Here is a 14,289-nt window from a genome sequence, read left to right as displayed (position 1 = left end):
TTCACTTGCTGCCTGGAAATAAATATTACATTAACATATCTTTAGTAGTATTGTAAAAAAAATCACAAGAGCACCTCAAGAATATTTCAATGTTAATAATACCTTGTGTTTCTCTAACAGGCTTACTCACTGACCTCGGAGCAAGCACTGAACTCCACAGCTGGGAGGGAAAAGGGGAAAACATGGCTTTCAGGAGGAATGCAAGTGTGCCCCAGCCATGCCTAGCTGTTTGCCACAGCTGGGGAATAGTTCACTGACGAAGATGGGAAGTGCTGAGGCCATTTTCCTCCAGCAAAGCACTAAAACTGTTTTCCCCTGCTACCAATGCCACAGTTTTTGACCATGCATTGAAAACAAAGGGCATTTGTTCTTATGGATTTAAAAACATAGTTTGCTTTATATATAGAAAGAATAAATCTGTTTAGTTTTTCTTCATTGTCAGATATGACTCTTTTTGGGCTTACGGCTATTCATGTTCAAACTTCAATTGTTTTCCCTTTGTGTTTCCCAAGTGTTATTTTTATAAAGTAGTTGTTCCTCGCTAACTGGATAGCAGCAGAAGTAAATCAGCTTCCATGTGTTTAGAAACAAAGGAACAATGAAACATTCAGGCAAGCTTGCCTCAACAGATTACTCTATTTTTTTGGTGCTTTCAAGGCAATTTGAAACAGGAGAACTGCCCAAGAGCTCAGAGGATTTGGGAGGAGGTACTCTGAGCAGCAACTGTGACTCTACTGGGAGATTAGGGGCCAGATCCTCCCCTCACTTAAGCTCCTGGAAAATTGTGCAACTGCCCAAACAGAGCTGGAAGAACAATTTGATCCATTTTCTTGCAGTAGTGTGCTGAGGGTAAATTACTGTGATTAAAGATTTACGTTTGTCAGTTGAAGTTCAGTAATTTGGTATATGACAAGGGCTCCAAACTTCTCAGCAGAATAAGCAAAATTCAAGCATAAAGAGACTTTGCTTATGGTTCTGGGGTGAGGTGAAAAAGCAAAGTGGGATCAGAGCCACCAGGTGCCAGGATTTTGGGAGAAAGTGCAGCCAAGGTAGGCAGCCCACACCTCCCCTGTCTTGCTGCCAGAAGCAGCTGCCCAGCCTTGATTGTAATATTGATGAGTCCTGCTCTGCCTTTCTCAGCCCGGGGCAGTTGTGAAAGAAGACCTGCTATTTACACCCCTGCAGCCAACAGGTTTTACATCATCATCCTGTGGGCTGACAGAAAACAGGCAGTGGAGGCCAGCTGTCACCTGGGAAGCTGTCAAGGCACTTCTGTTCAATGGCCTGGACATAACACTTACTTAAGTGGTAGGTGGCAGGATCTCTCCTGTCTGGAAGCACATAGCTCTTAATAAGGCTAGGGCCATATTTTAGACCTTGAAAGCAATTTCCAGTTGTGTGATCTGAAACACAGCAAAATTATTAAGCACCTTGCTCTAAGACATGAAAAAGTGGCAGAGATAGAGAGAGGGGGACATCACCTACATGCCTTCAGTCAGGAGCTGCAGTAAGGACATGATGTGGACACATCTCCCTAGCACTCCTAGGACATGCAGAAAGACACCAAATTTAGCTCAAAATATTGAAGATAATTTCAACAGGCAGAAGGCAGTCATGTGGGCTAGAAAACATCCAAGATGATGATTAGCACTGTACAAAAAAGGCACCAGGGATCAGTAATGATGAGGGCAATCTAATGAGCTGCTGCTGGGCTTGGAGCACAGGGTGCTGTGTCTCCCACCATGCTGAGCAGTTCTGCCATTTGTCCTCTGCACATTGACCAGCTGCAGAGCTGAGCAGAAGTAGTGACAGCCCCTGGCATCTTTCCCTTCTGGTTTTCTGCCTTTCTTTAGCAGGAGGAAGTTTCAGGTACTTGGCAAGACCAGGGAGATGGTTTGCCTTCAGCTGGCTGGACTGCTATTGCTAGCAAGTATTTCCAAGAAAGTGAAGCTTACAGCTTCTGTTGCTGTTTCAAAATAAGATATGGTTCTGGGTTTTGTCACTGGTATTTCACAAGAGAATCTTACAATAGATTTTATATGAATGGATGTATTCTTTATAGTCCTACAGTTTATTTGGGCTGTTCAAAATGCCATCTTTTTTCTAGGCAGCATTTCCTCATTACCATCTCTTCAGACTTCCCCTGATTTCTTTCTGCTCCTCAGCTCTGCCCTCAGGATAACTTCCTTTTGTTTTTTCACCAGTATTCTACCAGCTTTCAGTTTTACTTTATGACCTTCTCTTTTGATTGTTTCTCTCAGCTAACTAAACTGAACAACCAACATCATAAATATTTGTGACTTTGGTGATACTATATAATGTAAAAAGGAGGGAGGTACAGGAAGGAAGTACATATTTTTAGAAGAAAAAAGAGGATGTTCTGAAAGTACCTGAAGGCAGATGCCAGCAATGTTGGTATGGGGAAAAAAAAAATAGCATGTGCAATGGGTGAATGCTTTTCTGATCTGAAATTATCTGAGGGATGAAACATGGCCTGATGGAGGAACTTTGGTCCTAACCAGAGGATTTAAGATGACAACATGACCATGCAAATACAGTGCGAAGGAGGAGACTTCTGTGTTCCTCTGATGAACAAGGCCCAAACATTCCCATGCTGGGCTGTAAGGGTGCACTCAATAGTCATGGTTAGAAGAGACAGACTGACAGACTGGAAGAGACATCAGCAAGTGGACAGTTAGTGGGGGAAGAAAATGCCAAGCAGAAGTTCATGTTACTAACACAAACTGACCTGCAAATGGGCAAGACCAACAGATAAGGTCCTGGATGAGGCTGGAAGCAATTTGGGTCCCAAACTTCTGTTCAGCTCATGTCCATTCAGCCCCAGCCCACTACACTTCCTGACAGGTAAGCACAAGTCTCCATAGTGGTGCAGGCTGAGATGCTGTGTCAGATGTGGCATCATGACAGCTGCATCCATCACTGTTTGCTAGAATTTAAGTAATTAAATTCAAATTTCAACAAAAATCTGAACGATCTAAACATAAAAAGATACTTGTAAGTCTCTCACCAAGCAAAGCTTCTCCTAATGATACCTGCTGTACAAATACTATGCTCTGGGAGAGGGCTCTGAATAACGCCAAATTATTTTTTTCCTTAAGGTCCAGAAGATTTGCCAAAGAAATCTCATAAAAAAACTCTTCTACAGTCCTTATTTTCTTTTTCAAAACCATGCTCAGGAGTTCACACACACACACACACACACACACACACACACACACACACACACGCACACATGCACACACGCCCCTTCGGCTCTGGGAGCCTTGTGCTGCCTTCCAGTTTCATGCACCCCAGAGAGATGCTTAATTTGGCCTGGGCCACTTGCCCCTGGCCAGGGCAGGGCACGTTTGCACCTCAGCTAAGGATAAAGCAACGTGAAGAGGTCGTGACATAAATAATTAGTCCCTACACATCTGCTGGGATGTTGTCAGCACCTCAAGCTGCCCCTCGGGCACCTCCCCAGGCACTCCCAGAAGAGGAGGTATCATGAACCAAGTCAAGCACAACCTGTCCGTGCCTTTAGCCAAACCCTTCTTGGCCTCGCCAGGAAAAAAGAAGCATGCCTTGAAGTACCTCAGGGAGTGGCCCACATCCTGAGGCAAGAGGACGAGAGGCAGGACTGATTGTGGAAAACAGAATACAAGCTTCCCGGCAAGGGCTGGGCCACGGGCGGCACCTGAGTCACGGCTGCTGCTGCCCGTGCGTGCCGCGATGGGAGCGGGCTCCCTGCTAGAGCCACGGTGACCCTGCTCAGCCTTCACTCCTACAGTCTGCACACTCACTCCTCTGCTTGCAGCATTTACAGAATGCAGAATGTTCTCTGATAGATAAAACTGCAGTGAGTACAGAATCTGAGGATTTTTCCTGTCACAAGAGATGGATTGGGTTTTTTTTTCAGATAAAATAGCATTTAAAAGGGAATATGATAACTATGGGATTTTTAAATAGCTTTTACCCAAAGTGATTTAATTAGTCATGATCCAAGAACAGTTTGCCACACAAAATCCAATTTTTAGTTGTTGTCTAAAATCAATGCGAGGCCCATGCCTGATGCTGTTAAAATCAATGGCAATTTGAGTTTAAGAAGAAGCTGGATCCTGGTTCTGTAAAAATGTAAACCAGACCTTTCCCTCTTCACCCTGCTCTTTTTAAAATAAAAAAAAAATCACACTTTAGCTATGTTAGTTTTCCTCTCTTATAAATGCATGTTTGTAAAGAAGTTTAAGAAAGATTTTACTCTTTTGACTGAAATATTTATATTACGGTACCCATAGGGATGGTTCTGTGACCTTTCAGCAGCTACATGTGAATTTCCCAAGTACATAGGACTGGAGCACTTTCATTTAGGTGGTGGTTTTTCATAGCTGTGTGATTTTGGGGTCCCTTACACTGTGTATCCTAACAAGCCTCAGGAACATTCCTGAGACTCTGGGAAGCAGAGCCATCGTGTCCCACCACCGGTGGGCATGCTGCAATTTGCAGGGGCCAGTCATAGCACTAATTTGCTCTAAGGCTTCACTGACAAATAGAAAAAAACAATTGAACCGTGAGAGGTCCAGTCAATACCTGCTGTTGCAGAGCTACTCTCTTTCAGTTCTAGTTGTATTGAGATCTGAAGGCATGGTTTTCTTCCTCCTTGAACATTCAGTCAAAAAAAGAGGAACTAATGTAGGGAAATAAACCTTTGGTGTGGGAAGAAAAGAATACAAAATGATAAAACCAGGAAATGTATTAAGTGTCTGGTTTTGAGATATTGCAGGCAATTAAAGCAGAAAAAGACATCAGTATTTTCAAAAGTCTATGTGTAATGAGAGGTAGAAATGAGAAGTCTAATCAAAGGTGCCTTTCTAGCAAAGGAGACTATCAGCAGGAACAAATTGTGGAAAGCATGTAGAACTCATACCTGTGTCTGCAGAGACAAATGACACTCTAGTTCCATGATCCCTTAATCTAGCACAAGTGCTTACTCAAACTGTAAGGGATGATCCATTCTTCCCCTGGCTCCCAGGCCTCAGTCCCATTCTCTCCCTTGCACTTGCATTTGACCTCAAAAAGTCTTCTAGTACAATCCACCCTGCAGTAAGAAGCAAAGTCTTCAACTACATCAGGTTGCTCAGAGCCCTGTCAAACCTGACTGTGAGCATTTCCAGGGATGGAGCAACTAGCAACTCTGGGCAAGCTGTTCCAGAGTTTTACTTAGTCCACATCTATAACCCTACAGTCAATTATTCCAGCCCCTTCTTAGGCTTTCAGTTGCCAGCATGCCTATGAAAGTTAGCTTTCAACAGAAGCAGCCCATCTTGCTGACCTGTGGTCTGCTTGATGCATTCTGGGTTTACCAGGAATGAAAATTATACACATATACTCCATCAGGTGAAACCTGAGTTTAAATAGCCAAGTTTCATTTTCTTAGAAGACTTTACCCCCTGTTTAAGGTGAAACAGGGTCTAGACAACAAATGAACATATTTACTGCACCCTACCCGGGCAGGTTGCTTACACAGTTCTACATGTGGGCAATTAGGTGTGTAATGTTGTGCTACAAGCATCAACTAGGGATGAGTATTTTATAAAGCCAACATTGCACATCATTCATTTGTGATGTGCAAGCTTTCCCTGCTGATTCATGTCAAATCAATTCTACATACTGTAGAGTACAATGGTGCAGTAAGAAACACTGATGAATGTGTTAAACAGAGGCACTAGTCAGTGGTGCTAATACACATGGAGGGGAGTTCAAAGCCCCTCAGTGCCTGTGTGGCCCATCCTGCCACCCCTAGGGACAGTCATCCTTTAAAGCCAGAGTGCTGGGAATGCTAAGCCTCCTTGTCAGAGCAATGTTCCAGAAGAAATCAGATTACTGCAGCTTTTAAGTCCGTCTGGCAGAGGCTAGGGCTGAGGAAAGGGCAGGGGAACAGCAAGCACCTTGAAATAAAACACAGGGTCCAGGTATAACAAAGCTATGTGTTGGAAACAGGAGGGGTGGTTAGTAGTCTTGTCCACAGGTCACATCCCATGGAAGCTCCTTGTGGATGGGGCAGGAGCTCTCTGAAGCAGGCACAGTACAAGCACAGTTGAGGAAGAGACACCCTGGCATCCAGGCACTCGTGGGCCAAACATACGTTGCTACTTCAGTGTGAGGAATCAGCCAGCTTTATGAGCTGTAACACACACTTCTGCCCTCCTTTAAAAAAGACAACTCTCCACTATCAAAAGGCAGAGTTGGACTCAGTTATTCTGCCATTCTTATCTTAATGGGCTTCATGCTGTTGGCATTATTAGACAAGCCTTTACTGTGTGGGTGGAAGCAGAAAATCTGCCAAGAGCTCCAAAACTATGTGAAGAATGGAAGTTTCTGATGAGAGCCTCTGATGATGAATCTCCTGCTACTGCATTCGTGAGAACAGGGCAGAAGCCTGAGCTCTGTGCTACCTTTTCTGTGCTGACAGTGCTCTCACTGCAGGGTTGGAACAAAAATTCGATGATTATAAAAAGTGACACGATCAATGATCCATACAAGGAATATAACATGGCAACTACCTTGTCAAAATGATATGAGGAGCGGTTATAGCAAAAAAGCAAATAGCCTCAGTGGTGCTTTTTTTTTCCCTTGTAAAAGTAGGTTGAAGAAATCAGGATACATCAAAGCTGACAGTTCATTGAATTTGGCAGCAGTTCAAAGATAGAACGTCTTGTCCACGCTGTGCAGAGCTCACATCCACTATCTGCAAGAGGTAAGAAACAAGGAGCATGGACATCTCACACAGAATAAAGGAGTGAACTGATTATTCTTCCAAGTCTCAGAGGATGCTCTATGTAGCCCCCTACACAGGAAATGCATATAGTTAATGAGAAACTACTGTAATAAAATAACAACCCCTCTGGCTGGTAGGTGACATAAAGGAATTATGTAAAAAAACACACTCCATTGAGCCTCTAATACTTCTACTGGTATACAACAAAAAGACAAGAAAAGATGTTTACAAAGACTATCCATCCAATACTTTAAGTCCACACAAAAAGTGGAAGGTGAGGAGGGTGTGAGGATATCATCTATCTGGAGCTAAAGCTTCAAATCAGTTTTTCTCAGTGATAACTGCATCTGGAGGTTAGTGCATTTCAGCTCAGACAATTTTTAACTTGTCTAATTATAGCATGTTGGTAGTCATACTATAATTATGAGAACAGAGGCACTCTCATATACATGCCTCGAAGAGTTGCTGGTGCCAAGTAGAGCTGGTAGCAGCAGGAAGTATCCTCAGCATCAACTGAACTACTTTAGTTCTTGTTAAAATATATGTAAGGGCTCAGGAGCCTGCACCTGACCAAGTGCCCGTGCAGGAGTAAGAGCTGAAAGCTCTCAGTCCTCAGCAAAAGCAAAGCATGGTACCTTTGATCTCAAAGGTTTAGACTCGTGCACTTCACAAACAACTTAATTGTGTGGCTTTATGTGGTAATTCATTAAAGAGCAGTAACTTGGCATTTCTGAGTTGCAGCTGTTCTGTCCTGACACAGAGAAGCCATCCTGGAGATGAATGGCTCCAGGGACATCCCACAACAGCCATTCCTACACAGAGGCTGGGGGCAGCAGTGAACAAGCCACAGCAACTTTCAATTTTAGACAAATTCAGTGTATAAAATTACTCCAACAATAGAATAAAAACAGCCTTTAGTCCAACCATACTAAAGAGCTTCATTTTAAATGAGAATAACACAATTACAAGAATACAGAATGCCTCTAAATTTGATTAAATACAAATTTGGTATTTAAAGTTATCAAACTGTAACAGTACAGCTATTCGACAGTGATACAGCTGAAGCAGAAAATGAGATCAATTTCAGAAACAAAATCTTTTTGCCACAGAAATCACGGAAAAGATAAACCTTAAATGCAAGAAACAACACTGTAGCAGGACTCAAAAAGAAGAACTTGCCTCATTTAAAATGAAATTATGTGGGAGAAATAAGGACAGAGAAGAAAAAAAGGATTTGATCTCATAATTCCAATGCTTTCATAAAAGTGACTGTTTAGAGGTGTGGATGCATTAACCTTCCACTCAGGGAAGCAGTCAACATGACCCACATCAACCACATCATCAGCACCATGAAGCTAACTAGGATGGATATGGATGTGAAAGGTCACTAGATAGACTCTGACAATAGTGTAATCATGCCATCCTCCTTGTCAAACAGACAAATAAACACAAGAAACCCTAGTAATTGTTAGTCAGATATTGCTGCTCAAGTACTGAAATGAAAATTTGTGTCAAAGGATTGGAAACAAAAGTTACAGCAGACAAATAAACAGGTTTTAGCAGACTGCAGCTTGAAAATGCTAAAAATGCAATGAATTATGAAGGCAGGAAGTTGGAAAGAAGACTGTAGACCAAATTGTGTACCAGAGGCACAGAAGAAATGTTAGGTATCATCAGAATAGGTGTAAGGCTTAATGAAAAAAAACATTGAAGACAGGACTATAAATTTATATGCAAAAGACAAGTCTGGAGAAATGTTACCCCAGCAGCATTAAAAAAAATAGTTTTGGAAGCAAACTCAAGTATTTTAAATACTATTTTCATGCAGAAGTAAGTAGACACTTCATTTAAAAAGAGCTGTAAGGAAGGAAAGGCACTCAAGAAGAAATCAGTGAGACTAACCATAGCATTGTTTTAAATACAATTTATTTTCAAAAGCATAAATCAGGCTTGTTTCTTTGAAGATTGTCCCTCAGAGACTGCAGCTCAAAGCAAGAACTCTTCTTTCCCAGGACCCCATCACGACCTCCTGTGGACTTTAACATGGCTTTGGTTGGCAGTCACAGGCTCAACCTACACCCTTGGGATTTGATGATCTGTGGGGCTGGGGGATGTTCTTTTTGGCTGCTGACTTTGCACAGCAGGAATAGTTCAATATCTTTGGATATGCTGAGGAAAATCTCACTCTGCCTAAGGGTGAGGGAATGGCTTCAGCCATCTCTAAGACTTTTGTTTACTTACAAACTCATGATGAGCCCATGACGCTGCTCCGGATAGCGACCAGGACTGCAGCCAGCCTTCCCCTAGAGCTCCTTGTGTCAAAATTGCTCCAGGGGATGTGACATTTCTACACCCTTCTCCCATCTAAGTACTTGAAGTGTACTATGCATGCACATAGTGGGAAAGAATCCCTGACCTGAATTTACAGTGTGAGTGGTCAAAACAAGATAAGAGTGAGGGAGGAAGAGATTTTTATCTCATTATCTACCTATATCTTGTATTGTACACAGCTAGGAAAAAAATGCATTCCTAGGAGAATAAAAACCAAACCAGCCATCCTTCCCAGGGAAAGCCAAAATACTTTTTGTTGTAATGTAGTTAGGAAAAATGGTATGACCCAAAAATGTACCCCCGAAAATGTAGAATTGTAAGTTGCTTTCCCTTATCTTGTTCTCCCCAGTTCCCCTTATTGGTTGTGTAAATTCCCCCCACCCTTTTCCCCAGTCTTCAAAAAGGACTGCTTATCGATACCTCTTCCTCTTTCCCTCCTGCCATCTCACCCCAAAGGATCCCAAGAAATAAAGCTGAAACTGCCATCTCAGCTAAGGGAAAGAGCCTCGTTTTTAGGATCTTCTTTGGCAAGCTAATCTAACTCCCCTGTCCCCCTGGCTGCTGCGAGCAGACATTAGTGGCAGAGGGGCAGGGGACCCTAGAAATTATAGCAACTTTTCATCTGACAAGAAGTAGGGTTATGTTAAAATACCTCCTACACAAAACCTGACCTGGATTGGTTGCTGTATCACTCACCAAAGATTATTCCCAATAGCTGGAAGGCTGCTGCTGGTAGCTTATAACTGAGGAGCCCACCCAGGGCCCCATCACAGTTCTCCTGAGGCCAGCAGCAGGGCTAGAAATATCAGCAGCTAGAAAAACAGCAGCCACTGCTTTGAGTGGCTCGCTCTTCAACTGCACATCTCCAGAAGACTCTCTGAAGATGGTCAGTGAGAATGGGAAAAACCCCAAAACACCAGTTGTTTTGTATATTTAATTTTTATCCTGGCATTTTTTTCCAATTGCCTATAAAATACATTCTTAGCCTTCCTTTTTCCCGGGCCACATGAGTGGAGGTCCCAAGAAAACTGCAAAGACCGCAGGGCAAAGGCAGGTTCTGCCTTCCCAGGTAAGAGCTGGAATAATCCTTAAAAGTGGGAAAGGATATGTGAGCAGCAAGCAACAAAGATAGCACGTTGTATTTGCATGTTCTGCTGGGAAGATGGGCAGGGGAGAGCTCAGAGTTTCGTACTGAGGCTTTAGTACCCTGCAGCCAGGAAGGCAGGCTGCAGGCTGGTCTGCACAGATAATGATACTTCAATAAAACAGACTATTAAAATAGTATACAATACTATCACATTACTATTACTACTAGTACTATACCGATAAATGTCCAGGTATAATGGTTTTCTCAAAATGCAGAATAGATTTTCTATGGACACTTCAGGCTGAAAGATAAAAGGAGTTATATCAGGATCAGAGTGTTCTGTAGGGAAACAGCCTCCTCAAAAACATGACTACAGTGGTAACTTAAAAACTATTCTGACTATCAGGAGTTGGGACCATGACTTCCACCAACAAAGCAGTTTGAATGGATTTCATACTTTAAAAATTCTAACACGAAATGACAACCATTCAGATTCATGTACATGTTTTCATACAAACCAGAGCAAAATACATTACAAAAATACTTTTCCTCATCTCTTTTTTTTAAACATGATTTACTGTTTGCCCTAAGCAGGAAGACAGTGTTTTCCCTCAACGGGATTATCTCAAACAGTTTACACTGGTTGTTGGCTGGTTGTAATTAAAGAGAAAGGGATAGACAGCATGGCACATGAAGCGGGATTGCAAATGCTACCTTTAACTGATTATCTAAATCAGAACACCTAATACTCTTCATGGAAATACAGTGTTTCACTCTTACCAGCTCCCTTATACTAACACGACAACTCCAAATCCCAGTCTCACTAGTTCTGAGATTAAGAAGAAAATTGTCTGGCTGCAATGGACAATGATGGATAAACCACATACTCTTTTGAAGGATTAGATGTTGTAATCCATACAGCAAGTCAACAAAAACTCATCATATCAGAAACAGGCAAGGAGAAAAGCATCCAATTACTAATGCAAAATAATGCAGTTTATGCTTTGTTCACCGCACTATGATTAGCATTAGCTATTATAAAATCACTCTCCTCCAGAAGAAGCTGCTTGCTATATGAAGTGAAAATATCCTTTCCCCTTAAAGAGCTTCTACTCCTCACTGTAGATGTGTCCAAATTTTGAGGGTAATACCCAAAAGTAGGCAGATAATACCCAAAAAGCAGAGCAGTAGGACAGAGGCACACCAGGGTGACTGTCCATGCTGCCCCCTCTCCAGCGCACTGCAGCCACCAGCAAACCCCTGGATGGGCTAAGGTGGGTCATGCCCTGCCAGAGGCTGGGTCTGCCCCACGAGGAGAGGTGTGGGTTGAGTACAGGGTTATAAACAAGCCGGTACTGGTTTCCACTTCTCCGGCAGATACTGTGAAAGAGGAGGCAATCTGCGGACAGACGACACTAACCACACTTGTTAGCTAACATTAACTCAGTAAACTGAGTAAATTAACAGTAACTCTGGGTTAAGTGACCACTTTCTTCGTGCCCATTTTGGAGCTACTTGATCATCAGAAGCGCCTTGTTATTCTTTCTGTGTCTCCTATTAACAGCCCCGGCACTGCCGTAGGAGCAAAATGGCTGTTACACAGTTTCAAGATTCTTGGCACTCTTTATTCTCTGAACTCGGGGTAACTAAAGCTTTTGCAGCATTGACAAGGGTGGACATTAATCACATTTTCTCTCTCTGAAATTATGAGCAGCATGGTGAGAAAGAAGAACATACCAACACCAGTGACAGAGAAAATTCCATAATTCTTTGACCTTTTTGACAACTGAAACAAAATATTCTGGTCTAGTGGGACACTATTTGGGGTAAATCTGGCTCATAAAATACACTGCAAGTTTGGTGAGTTGGTGCAGGTCTTCAATCCTATTGAATTATTAGCCTACAGCACCGCATGCTGCAGAGAGACATAAGAGGAAATGCAGCATAGTAACTACTGTTAATGTAAAATGCATGAAAATGGATTATAAGCACAGGGCCAAGAATTTTTTTTCCACTCTAGCCCGTAAGAATTTTGCAAAAAGCACCCTCAAGAGCTAAGACCAGAGGTTGTAACGTGATCATACCTCAGCACAGATAGTGAGTGCATTCACACCAGCTCTGTGTTCGAATCTCAAAATAGAAGCTTCATCCAGTCACTTGCTTATGAGACCTGAAAATACAAAATTGTGAAGGAAGACTTGCTTGGAAGCTTTTCTACAAAGGTCAGGTACTTAAAGGTTAGACAAAGTTGTACACACAGCATGAAACATTTGTCATCTGCACAACAGAAGAAAACATCATCTTCAGAAGAAATAGATGCTGCAGTTTCAAGCCTGATTCTTTAGTCCAGTGTTTGATCTAGGAACAGTAATTGCATCCCATTTACTGTACTGATAAAAAACATGAAGCTGCCACAGTCAGTTTGGATGGATGCCAAGGCAAACTCAGGCAGAACTGAAAAATCCCGTTAAGATGACTGAGTGGCAAATGATGGTTATTTATTCTAATCAATTTGTTAATTTATTTCTGGAAAAACTGGATTAATTTGTTTTTAATCAAAATAAGGGCCTATTCATTACAGTGTGTATGATGAACCACTACTACATAGGCATAGATAGGATTTCTAAGAATTTTTTTGTAAAAAGGAAGACAGATTGGGTAATTCACCCCCCCTCCAAAAAAAAAAAAAACAAAACATTTGGGCTTGTTTCCCAGGAACACACACTTCTAACCCTTTATCCAGGCTAATTTCAAACACCATGCTGGTGGGCCTTCCATTCCAAGCTCTTTTGTCCTCTCAGTGCTGCAGCCCTCTCTGACTTTTCACTCTACTTTCAAATATTCCAGCTGTTCTCTTCCTACCCGTACTCTCAAACACTATTTAACCTCCTCCCTTTGTGTACCATTGATTAAGTGAGGACAACCCTATCTGCTGAGGCCTCTTTGTCACCTCTGCTGCTGCTGCTGCCTAGCAGGACTTAGATTTCCACAGTGCTCAGATTCTGCCTCTTCTCTCTCAAAAGGTAGGATTATAATAGTCATGAGTCACAGGTCAAAATCATATGCAAGGTATAACTTATTTTACATCAGCCCTAAAAAACCTTCTGTCTAAATCCTGGATAATGTTTAATTTGCCCTTCTCTGAACTCTAGCGTCATTGATTCCACTCTGATAACAAGGTCTCTGAAGCTCCTCCTGAGCAAACATACCAGCAGCAATTTCATCTCAGTGGAGAGGTCAGTGATAATGTCTTCACTGCTGACAAACCTGCAGATGCTCCAAGAAGATGAGGATGATGCTGGGACTCAGTACATCTGCAGCCCAGAATGACACTGGCCAGCTCCTACCCCTATTAAATGTCAAACATTTCATGCCAAAACATTTGGCATTTTTTGCTTACTTCTCCCAAATGGGTAATTCTGAAATGACATTTCCCATTCTGTGACCTTGCTCTTGTTCTCTGACTGATAACAGCATGAGCACTTTGGAGAGACTAGGAGAGGGAAGAACCAGCAGACCAGCTAGCAGTCTGGTAGCCCCACACTGGAGCCAGGCTGGCAAAACCAAAACCTCACCCCCCAGCATCATCATTTCTTCCATGAGCTGTTGTGTCCTCCCTCTCCAGTGCCACTTACTTGGCACCCTGGGCATACAGTGTCTCATTAAAACCCCACTACCCAAGCAAGAAAGGCAAGCTCCACGGTGAAGGGAGGCACATCAGATATGTGCCAGCCTCTGGTGGGCCTGGGGCACACTTCCCTGCCTATGGGATGCAGTGTGAGGATCAGGAAGCAGCACATCCCTTTCCTGCACAGGGTGCTGCTCACTCCCCAGCTACACTCCCTGTGCTCTGCTCCATCCCCTTCTGCATCTCAAGTTCTTATTTTTTATTTTTAAACAGCCAGATTCAGTCTTAATTATTTAAGCACCTTCCAGATTTAGAAAGCTGTTTTGGCTGTGAAAGTAACACTTGGTGTAATCATCCTTCATCAATAAACCATGGAAACAAATGTGTATGCCTGTTGGGAATGAATTTTATTTAAAGCACACTGAAAAGTGCTTTAAATAAAGTGTGAAAAATGTGAAAAGATCTAAT

The 14,289-nt window shown here is 42.5% G+C and overlaps 1 long non-coding RNA gene across 8 annotated transcripts in view; it reads right to left on the bottom strand.

Annotated features, from left to right (window-relative positions):
* Nucleotides 1–14,289, bottom strand: part of LOC111925881 (uncharacterized) — a 45,085-nt gene that overhangs the window by 28,687 nt on the left and 2,109 nt on the right. For 6 of the 8 annotated variants that reach the window (XR_015282825.1, XR_002862540.2, XR_002862543.2 and 3 more), the window contains 2 exons: nt 12,278–12,363; nt 10,430–10,494 (listed from right to left, as the gene is read on the bottom strand). This is a non-coding gene — a long non-coding RNA (uncharacterized LOC111925881). Of the gene's footprint in view, nt 1–6,560; nt 6,746–10,429; nt 10,495–12,277; nt 12,364–14,289 lie in introns of those variants that run through there. The other 2 variants (XR_015282828.1, XR_002862539.2) reach the window with 1 other exon arrangement.

Source organism: Cyanistes caeruleus, chromosome 2 (assembly GCF_971803275.1).
Source record: "Cyanistes caeruleus chromosome 2, bCyaCae1.hap1.1, whole genome shotgun sequence".
Taxonomy (NCBI): domain Eukaryota; kingdom Metazoa; phylum Chordata; class Aves; order Passeriformes; family Paridae; genus Cyanistes; species Cyanistes caeruleus.
This window is presented reverse-complemented; position numbering and strand designations above follow the sequence as displayed.